The following is a 20143-nucleotide window of genomic DNA, read 5'->3' as shown; positions in this document are numbered from 1 at the left end:
TTTGTATTTAATTCCGATGCGATTTCTGCGTTTCATCGTCAATAAGAAGGTCAGAGGGATATAGAAAACCTGAAGTGAAGCATCGGAATCTATATCTAGTGTCACAGGAATGGTTGAAAACATAGACAGTAAGAAGAGTCAGATTTCTTGTACTTAAGTCGGAATTGTGCCTTTTGTATTTAATTCCGATGCAATTTCTGTGTTTCATCGTCAATAAGAAGGTCAGAGGGATACAGTAAACCTGAAGTGAAGCATCGGAATCTATAACTAGTGTCACAGCAATGGTTCAAAACAAAGACAGTAAGAAGAGTCAGTTTTCTTGTACCTAAGTCGGCATTGTTCCTTTTCTATTTCATTCCGATGCAATTTCTATGTTTCGTCGTCAATAAGAAGGTCAGAGGGATACAGTACACCTGATGTGAAGCATTGGAATCTTAAACTAGTGTCACAGGAATGGTTCAAATCATACACTGTAAGAAGAGTCAGTTTTCTAGTACTTAAGTCGGCGTTGTGCCTTTTGTATTTAATTCCAATGCAATTTCTGTGTTTCATCGTCAGTAAGAACGTCAGAGGGAATCAGTGAACCTGAAGTGAAGCATCGGAATCTATAACTAGTGTCACAGCAATGGTTCAAAACAAAGACAGTTAGAAGAGTCAGTTTTCTTGTACCTAAGTCGGCATTGTTCCTTTTCTATTTCATTCCGATGCAATTTCTATGTTTCGTCGTCAATAAGAAGGTCAGAGGGATACAGTACACCTGAAGTGAAGCATCGGAATCTATAACTAGTGTCACAGGAATGGTTTAAACCATAGACACTAAGAAGAGTCAGTTTTCTTGTACTTAAGTCGGCATTGTGCCTTTTGTATTTAGTTCCGATGCAATTATAGTGTTTGATCGTCAATAAGAAGGTCAGAGGGATACAGTGAACCTGAAGTGAAGCATCGGAATCCATAACTATTGTCACAGGAATGGTTCAAAACATAGACAGTAAGAAGAGTCAGTTTTCTTCTACTTAAGTCGGCATTGTGCCATTTGTATTTTACTCCGATGCAATCTCTGTGCTTCATCGTCAATAAGAAGGTCAGAGGGATACAGTAAACCTGAAGTGAAGCAGCAGAATCTATAACTAGTGTCACAGGAATGGTTCAAAACATAGACAGTAAGAAGAGTCAGTTTTCTTGAACTAAAGTCGGCATTGTGCCTTTTGTATTTAATTCCGATGCAATTTCTGTGTTTCATCGTCAATAAGAAGGTCAGAGGGATACAATAAACCTGAAGTGAAGCATCGGAATCTATAACTAGTGTCACAGGAATGGTTCAAGCGTAGACAGTAAGAAGAGTCAGTTTTCTTGTACTTAAGTCGGCATTGTGCCTTTTGTATTTAATTCCGAAGCAATTTCTGTGTTTCATCGTCAATCAGAAGGTCAGAGGGATACAGTAAACCTGAAGTGTAGCATCGAAATCTATGACTACTGTCACAGGAATGGTTCAAAACATAGCCAGTAAGAAGAGTCAGTTTTCTTGTACTTAAGTCGGCATTGTGCCTTTTGTATTTAATTCCTATGCAATTTCTGTGTTTCATCGTCAATAAGAAGGTCAGAGGGATACAGTAAACCTGAAGTGAAGCATCGGAATCTATTCCTAGTGTCACAGGAATGGTTCAAAGCATAGACAGTAAGAAGAGTCAGTTTTCTTGTACTTAAGTCGGCATTGAGCCTTTTCTATTTAATTCCGATGCACTTTCTGTGTTTCATCGTCAATAAGAAGGTCAGAGGGATACAGTAAAACTGAAGTGAAGCAGCAGAATCTATAACTAGTGTCACAGGAATGGTTCAAATCATAGACAGTAAGAAGAGTCAGTTTTCTTGTACTTATGTCGACATTGCGCCTTTTGTATTTAATTCCGATGAAATTTCTGTGAATCATCGTCAGTAAGAAGGTCAGAGGGATACAGTAAACCTGAAGTGAAGCATCGGTATCAATAACTAGTGTCACAGGAATTGATCAATAATAGACAGTAAGAAGAGTCAGTTTTCTTGTACTTAAGTCGGCATTGTGCCTTTTGTATTTAATTCCGATGCAATTTCTGTGTTTCATCGTCAATAAGAAGGTCAGAGGGATACAGTAAACCTGAAGTGAAGCATCGGAATCTATAACTAGTGTCACAGGAATGGTTCAAAACATAGACAGTAACAAGAGTCAGTTTTCTTGTACTTAAGTCGGCATTGTGCTTTTTGTGTTTAATTCCGATGCGATTTCTGCGTTTCATCGTCAATAAGAAGGTCAGACGGATATAGAAAACCTGAAGTGAATCTTCGGAATCTATATCTAGTGTCACAGGAATGGTTGAAAACATAGACAGTAAGAAGAGTCAGATTTCTTGTACTTAAGTCGGAATTGTGCCTTTTGTATTTAATTCCGATGCAATTTCTGTGTTTCATCGTCAATAAGAAGGTCAGAGGGATACAGTAAACCTGAAGTGAAGCATCGGAATCTATTACTAGTGTCACAGCAGTGGTTCAAAACAAAGACAGTAAGAAGAGTCAGTTTCTTGTACCTAAGTCGGCATTGTTCCTTTTCTATTTCATTCCGATGCAATTTCTATGTTTCATCGTCAATAAGAAGGTCAGAGGGATACAGTATACCTGAAGTGAAGCATTGGAATCTTAAACTAGTGTCACAGGAATGGTTCAAATCATACACGGTAAGAAGTGTCAGTTTTCTTGTACTTAAGTCGGCGTTGTGCCTTTTGTATTTAATTCCAATGCAATTTCTGTGTTTCATCGTCAATAAGAACGTCAGAGGGAATCAGTGAACCTGAAGTGAAGCATTGGAATCTATAACTAGTGTCACAGGAATGGTTTAAATCATAGACACTAAGAAGAGTCAGGTTTCTTGTATTTAAGTCGGCATTGTGCCTTTTGTATTTATTTCCGATGCAATTATAGTGTTTGATCGTCAATAAGAAGGTCAGAGGGATACAGTGAACCTGAAGTGAAGCATCGGAATCTATAACTAGTGTCACAGGAATGGTTCAAAACATAGACAGTAAGAAGAGTCAGTTTTCTTCTACTTAAGTCGGCATTGTGCCATTTGTATTTTACTCCGATGCAATCTCTGTGTTTCATCGTCAATAAGAAGGTCAGAGGGATACAGTAAACCTGAAGTGAAGCAGCAGAATCTATAACTAGTGTCACAGGAATGGTTCAAAACATAGACAGTAAGAAGAGTCAGTTTTCTTGTACTAAAGTATGCATTGCGCCTTTTGTATTTAATTCCGATGCAATTTCTGTGTTTCATCGTCAATAAGAAGGTCAGAGGGATACAGTAAACCTGAAGTGAAGCATCGGAATCTATAACTAGTGTCACAGAAATGGTTCAAGCGTAGACAGTAAGAAGAGTCAGTTTTCTTGTACTTATGTCGGCATTGTGCCTTTTGTATTTAATTCCGAAGCTATTTCTGTGTTTCATCGTCAATAAGAAGGTCAGAGGGATACAGTAAACCTGAAGTGTAGCATCGGAATCTATGACTACTGTCACAGGAATGGTTCAAAACATAGACAGTAAGAACAGTCAGTTTTCTTGTACTTAAGTCGGCATTGTGCCTTTTGTATTTAATTCCGATGCAATATCTGTGTTTCATCGTCAATAAGAAGGTCAGAGTTATACAGTAAACCGGAAGTGAAGCATCGGAATCTATAACTAGTGTCACAGGAATGGTTCAAAACATAGACAGTAAGAAGAGTCAGTTTTCTTGTACTTAAGTCGGCATTGTGCTTTTTGTATTTAATCCCGATGCGATTTCTGCGTTTCATCGTCAATAAGAAGGTCAGAGGGATATAGAAAACCTGAAGTGAAGCATCGGAATCTATATCTAGTGTCACAGGAATGGTTGAAAACATAGACAGTAAGAAGAGTCAGATTTCTTGTACTTAAGTCGGAATTGTGCCTTTTGTATTTAATTCCGATGCAATTTCAGTGTTTCATCGTCAGTAAGAAGGTCAGAGGGATACAGTAAACCTGAAGTGAAGCATCGGAATCTATAACTAGTGTCACAGCAATGGTTCAAAACAAAGACAGTAAGAAGAGTCAGTTTTCTTGTACCTAAGTCGGCATTGTTCCTTTTCTATTTCATTCCGATGCAATTTCTATGTTTCGTCGTCAATAAGAAGGTCAGAGGGATACAGTACACCTGAAGTGAAGCATTGGAATCTTAAACTAGTGTCACAGGAATGGTTCAAATCATACACTGTAAGAAGAGTCAGTTTTCTAGTACTGAAGTCGGCGTTGTGCCTTTTGTATTTAATTCCAATGCAATTTCTGTGTTTCATCGTCAATAAGAACGTCAGAGGGAATCAGTGAACCTGAAGTGAAGCATCGGAATCTATAACTAGTGTCACAGCAATGGTTCAAAACAAAGACAGTAAGAAGAGTCAGTTTTCTTGTACCTAAGTCGGCATTGTTCCTTTTCTATTTCATTCCGATGCAATTTCTATGTTTCGTCGTCAATAAGAAGGTCAGAGGGATACAGTACACCTGAAGTGAAGCATCGGAATCTATAACTAGTGTCACAGGAATGGTTTAAACCATAGACACTAAGAAGAGTCAGTTTTCTTGTACTTAAGTCGGCATTGTGCCTTTTGTATTTAGTTCCGATGCAATTATAGTGTTTGATCGTCAATAAGAAGGTCAGAGGGATACAGTGTACCTGAAGTGAAGCATCGGAATCCATAACTAGTGTCACAGGAATGGTTCAAAACATAGACAGTAAGAAGAGTCAGTTTTCTTCTGCTTAAGTCGGCGTTGTGCCATTTGTATTTTACGCCGATGCAATCTCTGTGCTTCATCGTCAATAAGAAGGTCAGAGGGATACAGTAAACCTGAAGTAAAGCAGCAGAATCTATAACTAGTGTCACAGGAATGGTTCAAAACATAGACAGTAAGAAGAGTCAGTTTTCTTGAACTAAAGTCGGCATTGTGCCTTTTGTATTTAATTCCGATGCAATTTCTGTGTTTCATCGTCAATAAGAAGGTCAGAGGGATACAGAAAACCTGAAGTGAAGCATCGGAATCTATAACTAGTGTCACAGGAATGGTTCAAGCGTAGACAGTAAGAAGAGTCAGTTTGCTTGTACTTAAGTCGGCATTGTGCCTTTTGCTTTTAATTCCGAAGCAATTTCTGTGTTTCATCGTCAATAAGAAGGTCAGAGGGATACAGTAAACCTGAAGTGTAGCATCGGAATCTATGACTACTGTCACAGGAATGGTTCAAAACATAGACAGTAAGAAGAGTCAGTTTTCTTGTACTTAAGTCGGCATTGTGCCTTTTGTATTTAATTCCGATGCAATTTCTGTGTTTCATCGTCAATAAGAAGGTCAGAGGGATACAGTAAATCTGAAGTGAAGCATCGGAATCTATTCCTAGTGTCACAGGAATGGTTCAAAGCATAGACAGTAAGAAGAGTCAGTTTTCTTGTACTTAAGTCGGCATTGAGCCTTTTGTATTTAATTCCGAAGCAATTTCTGTGTTTCATCGTCAATAAGAAGGTCATAGGGATACAGTAAACCTGAAGTGTAGCATCGGAATCTATGACTACTGTCACAGGAATGGTTCAAAACATAGACAAGTAAGAAGAATCAGTTTTCTTGTACTTAAGTCGGCATTGTGCCTTTTGTAATTAATTCCGATGCCATTTCTGTGTTTCATCGTCAATAAGAAGGTCAGAGGGATACAGTAAACCTGAAGTGAAGCATCGGAATCTATTCCTAGTGTCACAGGAATGGTTCAAAGCATAGACAGTAAGAAGAGTCAGTTTTCTTGTACTTAAGTCGGCATTGAGCCTTTTGTATTTAATTCCGATGCACTTTCTGTGTTTCATCGTCAATACGAAGGTCAGAGGGATACAGTAAAACTGAAGTGAAGCAGCAGAATCTATAACTAGTGTCACAGGAATGGTTCAAATCATAGACAGTAAGAAGAGTCAGTTTTCTTGTACTTAAGTCGGCATTGTGCCTTTTGTATTTGTTTTCGATGCAATTTCTGTGTTTCATCGTCAAGAAGAAGGACAGAGCGATACAGTAAACCTGAAGGGAAGCATCGGAATCTATAACTAGTGTCACAGGAATGGTTAAAACTTAGACAGTAAGAAGAGTCAGTTTTCTTGTACTTAAGTCGGCATTGTGACTTTTGTATTTAATTCCGATGCAATTTCTGTGTTTCATCGTCAATACCAAGGTCAGAGGGATACAGTAAACCTAAAGTGAAGCATCGGAAACTATATCTAGTGTCACAGGAATGGTTCAAAACATAGACAGTAAGAAGAGTCACTTTTCTTGTACTTAAATCGGCATTGTGTGTTTTGTATTTAATTCCGAAGCAATTTCTTTGTATCATCGTCAATAAGGAGGTCAGAGGGATACAGTAAACCTGGAGTAAAGCATCGGAATCCATAACTAGTGTCACATGAATGGTTGATAACATAGACAGCAAGAAGAGTCAGTTTTCTTGTACTTAAGTCGGCATTGTGCCTTTTTTATTAAATTCCGATGCAATTTCTGCGTTTCATCGTGAATACGAGGGTCAGAGGGATACAGTAAACATGAAGTGAAGCATCGGAATCTATAACTATTGTCACAGGAATGGTTCATAACTTAGACAGTAAGAAGAGTCAGTTTTCTTGTATTTATGTCGGCATTGTGCCTTTTGTATTTAATTCCGATGCAATTTCTGTGTTCATCGTCAATAAGAAGGTCAGAGGGATACAGTAAACCTGAAGTGAAGCATCGGAATCTATAACTAGTGTCACAGGAATGGTTCAAAACATAGACAGTAAGAGGAGTCAGTTTTCTTGTACTGAAGTCTGCATTGTGCGTTTGTATTTAATTCCGATGCATTTTCTGTGTTTCATCGTCAATAAGAAGGTCAGAGGGATACAGTAAACCTAAAGTGAAGCATCGGAATCTATACCTAGTGTCACAGGAATGGTTGAAAACATAGACAGTAAGAAGAGTCAGTTTTCTCGTACTTAAGTCGGCACTGTGCCTTTTGTATTAAATTCCGATGCAATTTCTGTGTTTTATCGTGAATAAGAGGGTCAGAGGGATACAGTAAACATGAAGTGAAGCATTGGAATATATAACTAGTGTCGCAGAAATGGTTCAAAACATAGACAGTAAGAAGAGTCAGTTTTCTTGTACTTAAGTCTGCGTTGTGCCTTTTGTATTTAATTCCGATGCAATTTCTGTGTTTCATCGTCAATAAGAAGGTCTGAGGGATACAGTAAACCTGAAGGGAAGCATCGGAATCTATAACTAGTGTCACAGGAGTGGTTCAAACATAGACAGTAAGAAGAGTCAGTTTTCTTGTACTTAAGTCGGCATTGTGCCTTTTGTATTTGATTCCGATGCAATTTCTGTGTTTCATCATCAATAACAAGGTCAGAGGGATACAGTAAACCTGAAGTGAAGCATCGGAATCTATAACTAGTGTCACAGGAATGGTTCAAAACTTAGATAGTAAGAAGAATCAGTTTTCTTGTACTTAAGTCGGCATTGTGCCTTTTGTATTTAATTCCGATGCAATATCTGTGTCTCATCGTCAATAAGAAGGTCAGAGTTATACAGTAAGCCTGAAGTGAAGCATCGGAATCTTTAACTAGTGTCACAGGAATGGTTCAAAACATAGACTGTAAGAAGAGTCAGTTTTCTTGTACTTAAGTCGGCATTGTGCCATTTGTATTTTACTCCGATGCAATCTCTGTGTTTCATCGTCAATAAGAATGTCAGAGGGATACAGTAAACCTGGAGTAAAGCATCGGAATCCATAACTAGTGTCACATGAATGGTTCAAAGCATAGACAGTAAGAAGAGTCAGGTTTCTTGTACTTAAGTCCGCATTGTGCCTTTTGTATTTAATTCCGATGCAATTTCTGTGTTTCATCGTCAATAAGAAGGTCAGAGGGATAGAGTGAACCTGAAGTGAAGCAACGGAATCTATAACTAGTGTCACAGGAATGGTTCAAAACATAGACAGTAAGAAGAGTCAGTTTTCTTGTACTTAAGTCGGCGTTGTGCCCTTTGTATTAAATTCCGATGCAATTTCTGTGTTTCATCGTGAATACGAGGGTCAGAGGGATACAGTAAACATGAAGTGAAGCATCGGAATCTATAACTAGTGTCACAGGAATGCTTCAAAACATAGACAGTAAGAAGAGTCAGTTTTCTTGTACTTAAGTCGGCGTTGTGCCTTTTGTATTTAATTCCGATGCAATTTCTGTGTTTCATCGTCAATAAGAAGGTCTGAGGCATACAGTAAACCTGAAGTGAAGCATCGGAATCTATAACTAGTGTCACAGGAATGGTTCAAAACATAGACAGTAAGAAGAGTCAGTTTTCTTGTACTTAAGACGGCATTGTGCCTTTTGTATTTGATTCCGATGCAATTTCCGTGTTTCATCGTCAATAAGAAAGTCAGAGGGATACAGTAAACCTGAAGTGAAGCATCGGAATCTATAACTAGTGTCACACGAATGGTTCAAAACATAGACTGTAAGAAGAGTCAGTTTTCTTGTACTTAAGTCGGCATTGTGCCATTTGTATTTTACTCCGATGCAATCTCTGTGTTTCATCGTCAATAAGAATGTCAGAGGGATACAGTAAACCTGGAGTAAAGCATCGGAATCCATAACTAGTGTCACATGAATGGTTCAAAACACAGACAGTAAGAAGAGTCAGGTTTCTTGTACTTAAGTCCGCATTGTGCCTTTTGTATTTAATTCCGATGCAATTTCTGTGTTTCATCGACAATAAGAAGGTCAGAGGGATACAGTGAACCTGAAGTGAAGCATCGGAATCTATACCTAGTGTCACAGGAATGGTTCAAAACATAGACAGTAAGAAGAGTCAGTTTTCTTGTACATAAGTCGGCGTTGTGCCCTTTGTATTAAATTCCGATGCACTTTCTGTCTTTCATCGTGAATAAGAGGGTCAGAGGGATACAGTAAACATGAAGTGAAGCATCGGAATCTATAACTAGTGTCACAGGAATGCTTCAAAACATAGACAGTAAGAAGAGTCAGTTTTCTTGTACTTAAGTCGGCGTTGTGCCTTTTGTATTTAATTCCGATGCAATTTCTGTGTTTCATCGTCAATAAGAAGGTCTGAGGCATACAGCAAACCTGAAGTGAAGCATCGGAATCTATAACTAGTGTCACAGGAATGGTTCAAAACATAGACAGTAAGAAGAGTCAGTTTTCTTGTACTTAAGACGGCATTGTGCCTTTTGTATTTAATTCCGATGCAATTTCAGTGTTTCATCGTCAATAAGAACGTCAGAGGGATACAGTGAACCTGAAGTGAAGCATTGGAATCTATAGCTAGTGTCACAGGAATGGTTCAAAACATAGACAGTAAGAAGAGTAAGGTTTCTTGTACTTAAGTCGGCATTGTGCCTTTTGTATTTAATTCCGATGCATTTTCTGTGTTTCATCGTCAATAAGAAAGTCAGAGGGATACTGTAAACCTGAAGTGAACCATCGGAATCTATACCTAGTCTCACAGGAATGGTTCAAAGCATAGACATTAAGAAGAGTCAGTTTTCTTGCACTTATGTCGGCATTGTGCCTTTTATATTTCATTTCGATGCAATTGCTGTGTTTCATCGTCAATAAGAAGGTCAGAGGGACACAGTAAAAATGAAGTGACGCATCGGAATTTTTAACTAGTGCCACAGGAATGGTTCAAAACACAGACAGTAAGAAGTGTCAATTATCTTGTACCTAAGTCGGCATTGTGCCTTTTGTATTTAATACCGAAGCAATTTCAGTGTTTCATCGTCAAGAAGAGGGTCAGAGGGATGCAGTAAACCTGAAGTAAAGCATCGTAATCTATAACGAGTGTCACATGAATGGTTCAAAATATAGACAATAAGAAGGGTCAGTTTTCTTGTACTTAAGTCGGCATTGTACCTTTTGTATTTAATTCCGATGCAATTTCCGTGTTTCATCGTCAATAAGAAAGTCAGAGGGATACAGTAAACCTGAAGTGAAGCATCGGAATCTATAACTAGTGTCACACGAATGGTTCAAAACATAGACTGTAAGAAGAGTCAGTTTTCTTGTACTTAAGTCGGCATTGTGCCATTTGTATTTTACTCCGATTCAATCTCTGTGTTTCATCGTCAATAAGAATGTCAGAGGGATACAGTAAACCTGGAGTAAAGCATCGGAATCCATAACTAGTGTCACATGAATGGTTTAAAACACAGACAGTAAGAAGAGTCAGGTTTCTTGTACTTAAGTCCGCATTGTGCCTTTTGTATTTATTTCCGATGCAATTTCTGTGTTTCATCGACAATAAGAAGGTCAGAGGGATACAGTGAACCTGAAGTGAAGCATCGGAATCTATAACTAGTGTCACAGGAATGGTTCAAAACATAGACAGTAAGAAGAGTCAGTTTTCTTGTACATAAGTCGGCGTTGTGCCCTTTGTATTAAATTCCGATGCAATTTCTGTCTTTCATCGTGAATAAGAGGGTCAGAGGGATACAGTAAACATGAAGTGAAGCATCGGAATCAATAACTAGTGTCACAGGAATGCTTCAAAACATAGACAGTAAGAAGAGTCAGTTTTCTTGTACTTAAATCGGCGTTGTGCCTTTTGTATTTAATTCCGATGCAATTTCTGTGTTTCATCGTCAATAAGAAGGTCTGAGGCATACAGTAAACATGAAGTGAAGCATCGGAATCTATACCTAGTCTCACAGGAATGGTTCAAAGCATAGACATTAAGAAGAGTCAGTTTTCTTGCACTTAAGTCGGCATTGTGCCTTTTATATTTCATTTCGATGCAATTGCTGTGTTTCATCGTCAATAAGAAGGTCAGAGGGATACAGTAAAAATGAAGTGAAGCATCGGAATTTTTATCTAGTGCCACAGGAATGGTTCAAAACACAGACAGTAAGAAGTGTCAATTATCTTGTACCTAAGTCGGCGTTGTGCCTTTTGTATTTAATTCCGATGCAATTTCTGTGTTTCATCGTCAATAAGAAGGTCTTAGGCATACAGTAAACCTGAAGTGAAGCATCGGAATCTATAACTAGTGTTACATGTATTGTTCAAAACATAGACAGTAAGAAGAGTCAGTTTTCTTGTACTTATGTCGGCATTGTGCTTTTGTATTTAATTCCGATGCAATTTCTGTGTTTCATCGTCAATAATAAGGTCACAGGGATACAGTAACCCTGAAGCGAAGCATCGGAATCTATAACTAGTGTCTCAGGAATGGGTCAAAACATAGACAGTAAGAAGAGTCAGTTTTCTTGTACTTAAGTCGGCATTGTGCCTTTTGTATTTAATGCCGATGCAAATTCAGTGTTTCGTCGACAACAAGAAGGTCAGAGGGATATAGTGAACCTGAAGTGAAACATCGGATTCTATAACTAGTGTCACAGGAATGATTCAAAACATAGACAGTAAGAAGATCAGTTTTCTTTTGCTTAAGTCGGCATTGTGCCTTTTGTATTTAATCCGATGCAATTTCTGTGTTTCATCGTCAATTAGAAGGTCAGAGCGATACAGTAAACCTGCAGTGAAGCATCGGAATCTATAACTAGTGTCACACGAATGGTTCAAAACATTGACAGTAAGAAGAGGTAGTTTTCTTGCACTTAAGTCGGCATTGTACATTTTATATTTCATTCAGATGCAATTGCTGTGTTTCATCGTCAATAAGAAGGTCAGAGGTATACAGTAAAAATGAAGTGAAGCATCGGAATTTTTAACTAGTGTCACAGGAATGGTTCAAAACACAGACAGTAAGAAGTGTCTATTATCTTGTACTTAAGTCGGCATTGTGGCTTTTGTATTTAATTCCGAAGCAATTTCTGTGTTTCATCGTCAAGAAGAAGGTCAGAGGGATACAGTAAACCTGAAGTAAAGCATCGTAATCTATAACGAGTGTTACATGAATGGTTCAAAATATAGACAGTGAGAAGAGTCAGTTTTCTTGTACTTAAGTCGGCATTATACCTTTTGTATTTAATTCCGATGCAATTTCTGTGTTTCATCGTCAATAAGAAGGTCATAGGGATGCAATATACCTGAAGTTAAGCATCGGAATCTATAATTAGTGTCACAGGAATGGTTCAAAACATAGACAGTATGAAGAGTAAGTTTTCTTGCACTTAAGTCGGCATTGTGCCTTTTGGTTTTAATTCCGATGCAATTTCTGTGTTTCATCGTCAATAAGAAGGTCAGAGGCATACAGTAAACTTGAAGTGAAGCATCGGAATCTATAACTAGTGTCACAGGAATGGTTCAATACATAGACAGTAGGAAGAGTCAGTTTACTTGTACTTAAGTCGGCATTGTGCCTCTTGTATTTAAGTCCGATGCAATTTCAGTATTTCATCGTCAATAAGAAGGACAGAGGGATTTAGTGAACCTGAAGTCAAGCATCGCATTCTATAACTAGTGTCACAGGAATGGTTCAAAACATAGGCAGTAAGAGGAACAGTTTTCTTGTACTTAAGTCGGCATTGTGCCTTTTGTATTTAACCCTATGCAATTTCTGTGTTTCATCGTCAATAAGAAGGTCGGAGGGATACGGTAAACCTGAAGTGAAGCATCGGAAATTTATAACTAGTGTTACAGGAATGTTTCAAAGCATAGACAGTAAGAAGGGTCAGTTTTCTTGTACTTAAGTCGGCATTGTTCCTTTCGTATTTAATTCCGATGCAATGTCTGTGTTTCATCGTCAATAAGAAGGTCAGAGGGATACAGTAAACCTGAAGTGAAGCATCGGAATCTATAACTAGTGTCACAGGAATGGTTCAAAATATAGACAGTAAGAAGTGTCTGTTTTCTTGTACTGAAGTCGGCATTGTGCCTTTTGTATTTAATTCCGATGCAATTTCTGTGTTTCATCGACAATAAGAAGGTCAGAGGGATACAGTAAACCTGAAGTGAAGCATCGGAATCTATAACTAGTGTCACAGGAATGGTTCAAAGCATAGACATTAAGAAGAGTCAGTTTTCTTGCACTTAAGTCTGCATTGTGCCTTTTATATTTCATTTCGATGCAATTGCTGTGTTTCATCGTCAATAAGAAGGTCAGAGGCATACAGTAAAAATGAAGTGAAGCATCGGAATTTTTAACTAGTGCCACAGGAATGGTTCAAAACACAGACAGTAAGAAGTGTAAATTATCTTGTACCTAAGTCGGCGTTGTGCCTTTTGTATTTAATTCCGATGCAATTTCTGTGTTTCATCGTCAATAAGAAGGTCTTAGGCATACAGTAAACCTGAAGTGAAGCGTCGGAATCTATAACTAGTGTCACAGGAATGGTTCAAAACATAGACAGTAAGAAGAGTCAGTTTTCTTGTACTTAAGTCGGCATTGTACGTTTTGTATTTAATTCCGATGCAATTTCTGTGTTTCATCGTCAATAAGAAGGTCAGAGGGATACAATAAACGTGAAGTGAAGCATCGGAATCTATAATTAGTGTCACAGGAATGGTTCAAAACATAGACAGTATGAAGAGTAAGTTTTCTTGTACTTAAGTCGGCATTGTGCCTCTTGTATTTAAGTCCGTTGCAATTTCAGTATTTCATCGTCAATAAGGAGGTCAGAGGCATACAGTAAACCTGAAGTGAAGCATCGGAATCTATAACTAGTGTCACAGGAATGGTTCAAAACATAGACAGTAAGAAGAGTCAGTTTACTTGTACTTAAGTCGGCATTGTGCCTCTTGTATTTAAGTCCGTTGCAATTTCAGTATTTCATCGTCAATAAGGAGGTCAGAGGGATTTAGTGAACCTTAAGTAAAGCATCGGATTCTATAACTAGTGTCACAGGAATGGTTCAAAACATAGACAGTAAGGGGATCAGTTTTCTTGTACTTAAGTCGGCATTGTACCTTTTGTATTTAATCCGATGCAATTTCTGTGTTTCATCGTCAATAAGAAGGTCGGAGGGATACGGTAAACCTGAAGTGAAGCATCGGAATCTATAACTAGTGTCACAGGAATTGTAAAAAACATAGACAGTAAGAAGAGTCAGTTTTCTTGTACTTCAGTCGGCATTGTGCCTTTTGTATTTAATTCCGATGCAATTTCTGTGTTTCATCGTCAATAAGAGGGTCAGAGGCATACAGTAAACTTGAAGTGAAGCATCGGAATCTATAACTAGTGTCACAGGAATGGTTCAATACATAGACAGTAGGAAGAGTCAGTTTACTTGTACTTAAGTCGGCATTGTGCCTCTTGTATTTAAGTCCGATGCAATTTCAGTATTTCTTCGTCAATAAGAAGGACAGAGGGATTTAGTGAACCTGAAGTCAAGCATCGCATTCTATAACTAGTGTCACAGGAATGGTTCAAAACATAGGCAGTAAGAGGAACAGTTTTCTTGTACTTAAGTCGGCATTGTGCCTTTTGTATTTAACCCTATGCAATTTCTGTGTTTCGTCGTCAATAAGAAGGTCGGAGGGATACGGTAAACCTGAAGTGAAGCATCGGAAATTTATAACTAGTGATACAGGAATGTTTCAAAGCATAGACAGTAAGAAGGGTCAGTTTTCTTGTACTTAAGTCGGCATTGTTCCTTTCGTATTTAATTCCGATGCAATGTCTGTGTTTCATCGTCAATAAGAAGGTCAGAGGGATACAGTAAACCTGAAGTGAAGCATCGGAATCTATAACTAGTGTCACAGGAATGGTTCAAAATATAGACAGTAAGAAGAGTCTGTTTTCTTGTACTTAAGTCGGCATTGTGCCTTTTGTATTTAATTCCGATGCAATTTCTGTGTTTCATCGTCAATAAGAAGGTCAGAGGCATACAGTAAACCTGAACTGAAGCATCGGAATCTATAACTAGTGTCTCAGGAATTGTTCAAAACATAGACAGTAAGAAGAGTCAGTTTTCTTATACCTATGTCGGCTTTGTGCCTTTTGTATTTAATTCCGATGCAATTTCAGGGTTTCATCGTCAATAAGAAGGTCAGAGGGATACAGTGAACCTGAAGTGAAGCATCGGAATCTATAACTAGTGTCACAGGAATGGTTCAAAGCATAGACAGTAAGAAGAGTCAGTTTTCTTGTACTTAAGTCGGCATTGTGCCTTTCGTATTTAATTCCGATGCAATTTCTGTGTTTCATCGTCAATAAGAAGGTCAGAGGGATACAGTAAACCTGAAGTGAAGCATCGGAATCTATAACTGGTGTCACAGGAATGGTTCAAAACATAGACAGTAAGAAGAGTCAGTTTTCTTCTACTTAAGGCGGCATTGTGCCTTTTCTATTTAATTGCCATACAATTTCTGTGTTTCATCGTCAATAAGAAGGTCAGAGGGATACAGTAAACCTGAAGTGAAGCATCGGAATCTATAACTAGTGTCACAGGAATGGTTCAAAACATAGACAGTAAGAAGAGTAAGTTTTCTTGTACTTAAGTCGGCATTGTGGCTTTTGTTTTCAGTTCCGATGCAATTTGTGTGTTTCATCGTGAATAAGATGGTCAGAGGGATACAGTAAAGCTGAAGTGAAGCATCGGAATCTATAACTAGTGTCACAGGAATGGTAGAAAACATAGACAGTAAGAAGAGTCAGTTTTTCTTGTACTTAAGTCGGCATTGTGCCTTTTATATTTAATTCCGATGCAATTTCTGTGTTTCATCGTCAATAAGATGGTCAGAGGGGTACAGTAAACCTGAAGTGAAGAATCGGAATCTATAACTATTGTCCCAGGAATGGTTCAAAACATAGACAGGAAGAAGAGACAGTTAACTTGTTCTTAAGTCGGCATTGTGCATTTTGTATTTAATTTCGAAGCAATTTCTGTGTTTCATCGTCAATATGAAAGTCAGAGGGATACAGTAAACCTGATCAAAAGCATCGGAATCTATAACGAGTGTCACATGAATTGTTCGAAAGATAGACAGTAAGAAGAGTCTGTTATCTTGTACTTAAGTTGGCATTGTGCCTTTTGTATTTAATTCCGATGCAATTTCTGTGTTTCATCGTCAATAAGGAGGTCAGAGGGATACAGTAAACCTGAAGTGAAGCATCGGAATCTATAACTAGTGTCACAGGAATGGTTCAAAACATAGACAGTAAGAAGAGTCAGTTTTCTTGTACTTAAGTCGGCATTGTGCCTCTTGTATTTAAGTCCGATGCAATTTCAGTATTTCATCGTCAATAAGAAGGACAGAGGGATTTAGTGAACCTGAAGTGAAGCATCGCATTCTATAACTAGTGTCACAGGAATGGTTCAAAACATAGGCAGTAAGAGGAACAGTTTTCTTGTACTTAAGTCGGCATTGTGCCTTTTGTATTTAACCCTATGCAATTTCTGTGTCTCATCGTCAATAAGAAGGTCGGAGGGATACGGTAAACCTGAAGTGAAGCATCGGAAATTTATAACTAGTGTTACAGGAATGTTTCAAAGCATAGACAGTAAGAAGGGTCAGTTTCCTTGTACTTAAGTCGGCATTGTTCCTTTCGTATTTAATTCCGATGCAATGTCTGTGTTTCATCGTCAATAAGAAGGTCAGAGGGATACAGTAAACCTGAAGTGAAGCATCGGAATCTATAACTAGTGTCACAGGAATGGTTCAAAATATAGACAGTAAGAAGAGTCTGTTTTCTTGTACTTAAGTCGGCATTGTGCCTTTTGTATTTAATTCCGATGCAATTTCTGTGTTTCATCGTCAATAAGAAGGTCAGAGGCATACAGTAAACCTGAACTGAAGCATCGGAATCTATAACTAGTGTCTCAGGAATTGTTCAAAACATAGACAGTAAGAAGAGTCAGTTTTCTTATACCTATGTCGGCTTTGTGCCTTTTGTATTTAATTCCGATGCAATTTCAGGGTTTCATCGTCAATAAGAAGGTCAGAGGGATACAGTGAACCTGAAGTGAAGCATCGGAATCTATAACTAGTGTCACAGGAATGGTTCAAAGCATAGACAGTAAGAAGAGTCAGTTTTCTTGTACTTAAGTCGGCATTGTGCCTTTCGTATTTAATTCCGATGCAATTTCTGTGTTTCATCGTCAATAAGAAGGTCAGAGGGATACAGTAAACCTGAAGTGAAGCATCGGAATCTATAACTGGTGTCACAGGAATGGTTCAAAACATAGACAGTAAGAAGAGTCAGTTTTCTTCTACTTAAGGCGGCATTGTGCCTTTTCTATTTAATTGCCATACAATTTCTGTGTTTCATCGTCAATAAGAAGGTCAGAGGGATACAGTAAACCTGAAGTGAAGCATCGGAATCTATAACTAGTGTCACAGGAATGGTTCAAAACATAGACAGTAAGAAGAGTAAGTTTTCTTGTACTTAAGTCGGCATTGTGGCTTTTGTTTTCAATGCCGATGCAACTTGTGTGTTTCATCGTGAATAAGAAGGTCAGAGGGATACAGTAAAGCTGAAGTGAAGCATCGGAATCTATAACTAGTGTCACAGGAATGGTAGAAAACATAGACAGTAAGAAGAGTCAGTTTTTCTTGTACTTAAGTCGGCATTGTGCCTTTTATATTTAATTCCGATGCAATTTCTGTGTTTCATCGTCAATAAGATGGTCAGAGGGGTACAGTAAAACTGAAGTGAAGAATCGGAATCTATAACTATTGTCCCAGGAATGGTTCAAAACATAGACAGGAAGAAGAGACAGTGAACTTGTTCTTAAGTCGGCATTGTGCATTTTGTATTTAATTTCGAAGCAATTTCTGTGTTTCATCGTCAATATGAAAGTCAGAGGGATACAGTAAACCTGATGAAAAGCATCGGAATCTATAACGAGTGTCACATGAATGGTTCAAAAGTTAGACAGTAAGAAGAGTCTGTTATCTTGTACTTAAGTTGGCATTGTGCCTTTTGTATTTAGTTCCGATGCAATTTCTGTGTTTCATCGTCAATAAGAAGGTCAGAGGGATACAGTAAACCTGAAGTGAAGCATCGGAATCTATAACTAGTGTCACAGGAATGTTTCAAAACATAGACAGTAAGAAGAGTCAGTTTTCTTGTACTTAAGTCGGCTCTGTGCCTTTTGTATTTAATTCCGATGCAATTTCAGTGTTTCTTCGTCAATAAGAAGGTCAGAGGGATACAGTGAACCTGAAGTGAAGCATCGGAATCTATATCTAGTGTCACAGGAATGGTTCAAAACATAGACCGTAAGAAGAGTCAGTTTTCTTGTACTTAAGTCGGCATTGTGCCATTTGTATTTAATTCCGATGCAATTTCTGTGTTTCATCGTCAATAGGAAGGTCAGAGGGATACAGTACACTTGAAGTGAAGCATCGGAATCAGCCCTGCAGCCAAGCGACTAGCGCGAGGTTTGGTGTTCTCGTAAAGATAAGTTATTTTAGATTATAAAACACATAGATTAGTACTGATTACGTGGTAAATAAGTGTATTAGTGTGCCGTTTAAGTGTACCATTAAAGGTTTCATTTCTCATTACGTAATATAGCAGAAAACGCGAAAAGACCGTACAGTCGTATTTTCTGTTTACGTTCTGCTGCAGCAAATCTAAAGAATTTCGTTTAGTTGTTCCTTGCTCTCTCCAGCAATTTAACTTAGCGTACCTCTTCATTATTTAACTAGCATCTCCGGAAAGTAGCGTAAAGTTTAACTTGTTGTTTCAGAAACTTTGCACTTTTGTTTTTGTTTACACACAGTTGCGTATAGGCCAAATTTGTGTAACCATATTTTCGTGTGTATCTGTAATTTAATTGACTTATTCTTAATAAATTATTACGTTTATCATGAGTGAAAAGTGCTTGACTTGCCGTAGAATTGTTAGGTCGGGGCTTTGGTGTGATGGGTGCTGTAGTTTTTTCCATGTGGGTGACTGTAGCGGCGTGGGAATAGGGGAAGTAAATGAGACTCATCAGTGGTTTTGTAGGATTTGTAGTAGAGATAGGAAGATACTGGAACAGGAGGGGAAAATTGCTGCCCTTCAGGCTGAGTTAGACAAGGCCAGGGGAGATCTTGACAGGTTAAGGAGGGAGAAGGGTAAAGAGAGGTGGGAAGTGGCAACAGGCAACAGGAGGAACAGGCCTAGAACTTTGTCTGACAGCTTTATGGTGAATGTGGAAAATAGATTTGACCTGTTGCTTCAGTTAGAAGCTGGTGAGCCTCAAGCAGTTACAGGTGTAGACAGGGCACAACAAACTTTCAGCAGCAAATTGAAAAGTAAGAATGTAGGGAAATCAGTAAAGAGAAAGAAAGTGTTGTTGTTAGGTAGTTCCCATGGAAGAGGTGTTGGCCAACTCTTGCAGGATGAACTAGGATCAGAATACCAGGTCACCAATTTTTTTGAACCTAGTGCTGGTCTGGAGCAGGTGACAGAGGATTTAGGATCACTTTGCAAAGATTTCACTAAGGAAGACACCGTGGTTATAGTGGGTGGGGCAGGTAACAGTATTGACAGAGATCCTGGGTACAGCATAGAGTGTGACCTGGCGAAGATTGCATCAGCATCGAGGCATACCAGTGTTGAGTTTGTATCTGTTCTTGGGCGCCATGACCGACCTCATTTGAACTCTTCTGTCAAGAGAGTTAATTTGGAGCTGGAACGGCTGCTCATGTCGCGTGCGGGGTCACACATTGGTGTGGTTCATGTTGATTCTGTCAGTAGGTGGGATTATACTAGGCATGGCCTTCACCTCAACAGGAAGGGGAAGGGTAAATTGGCTGGGGAAATAGCAGGAAAGTTAAAGGGGGGAGGCACTGTCATGAGTGGTAAAATACCAGTGGTTATAGGATTCAGAAAAGACCCTTTTTTAGGGTAGGGAGGACAGAAAGAAAACAAATTTTAAGAGAGGTTAGAACTGAGACAAACCTTCAGTTTGAGAAAGAAATCAAAAAACATAATTCCAGCTTATTACATCAACATAAACAGCCATTGGTTAAGAATTTTCAACTGTCAGCAGATATTTTAACTCCATCCAATTTTAAGTCAGTCAATGTGACATGTCAGCTATCTTTATTGCATCAAAATATTCGAGGACTGAGAAATAAAATTAATGAATTAACTATCTGCATAGATGAATTAGAGTCTTCAAACCCAGCTGACATAATCTGCCTCTCTGAACATCATGTGACCACTGGTATAGAACTTTTAAGTGTTACAGGGTTT

Source organism: Schistocerca americana, unplaced genomic scaffold (genome assembly GCF_021461395.2).
Source record: "Schistocerca americana isolate TAMUIC-IGC-003095 unplaced genomic scaffold, iqSchAmer2.1 HiC_scaffold_19, whole genome shotgun sequence".
NCBI classification, from domain to species: Eukaryota; Metazoa; Arthropoda; class Insecta; order Orthoptera; family Acrididae; genus Schistocerca; species Schistocerca americana.
The sequence above is the reverse complement of the archived record's forward strand: the minus strand, read 5'-3'. Positions refer to the sequence as shown.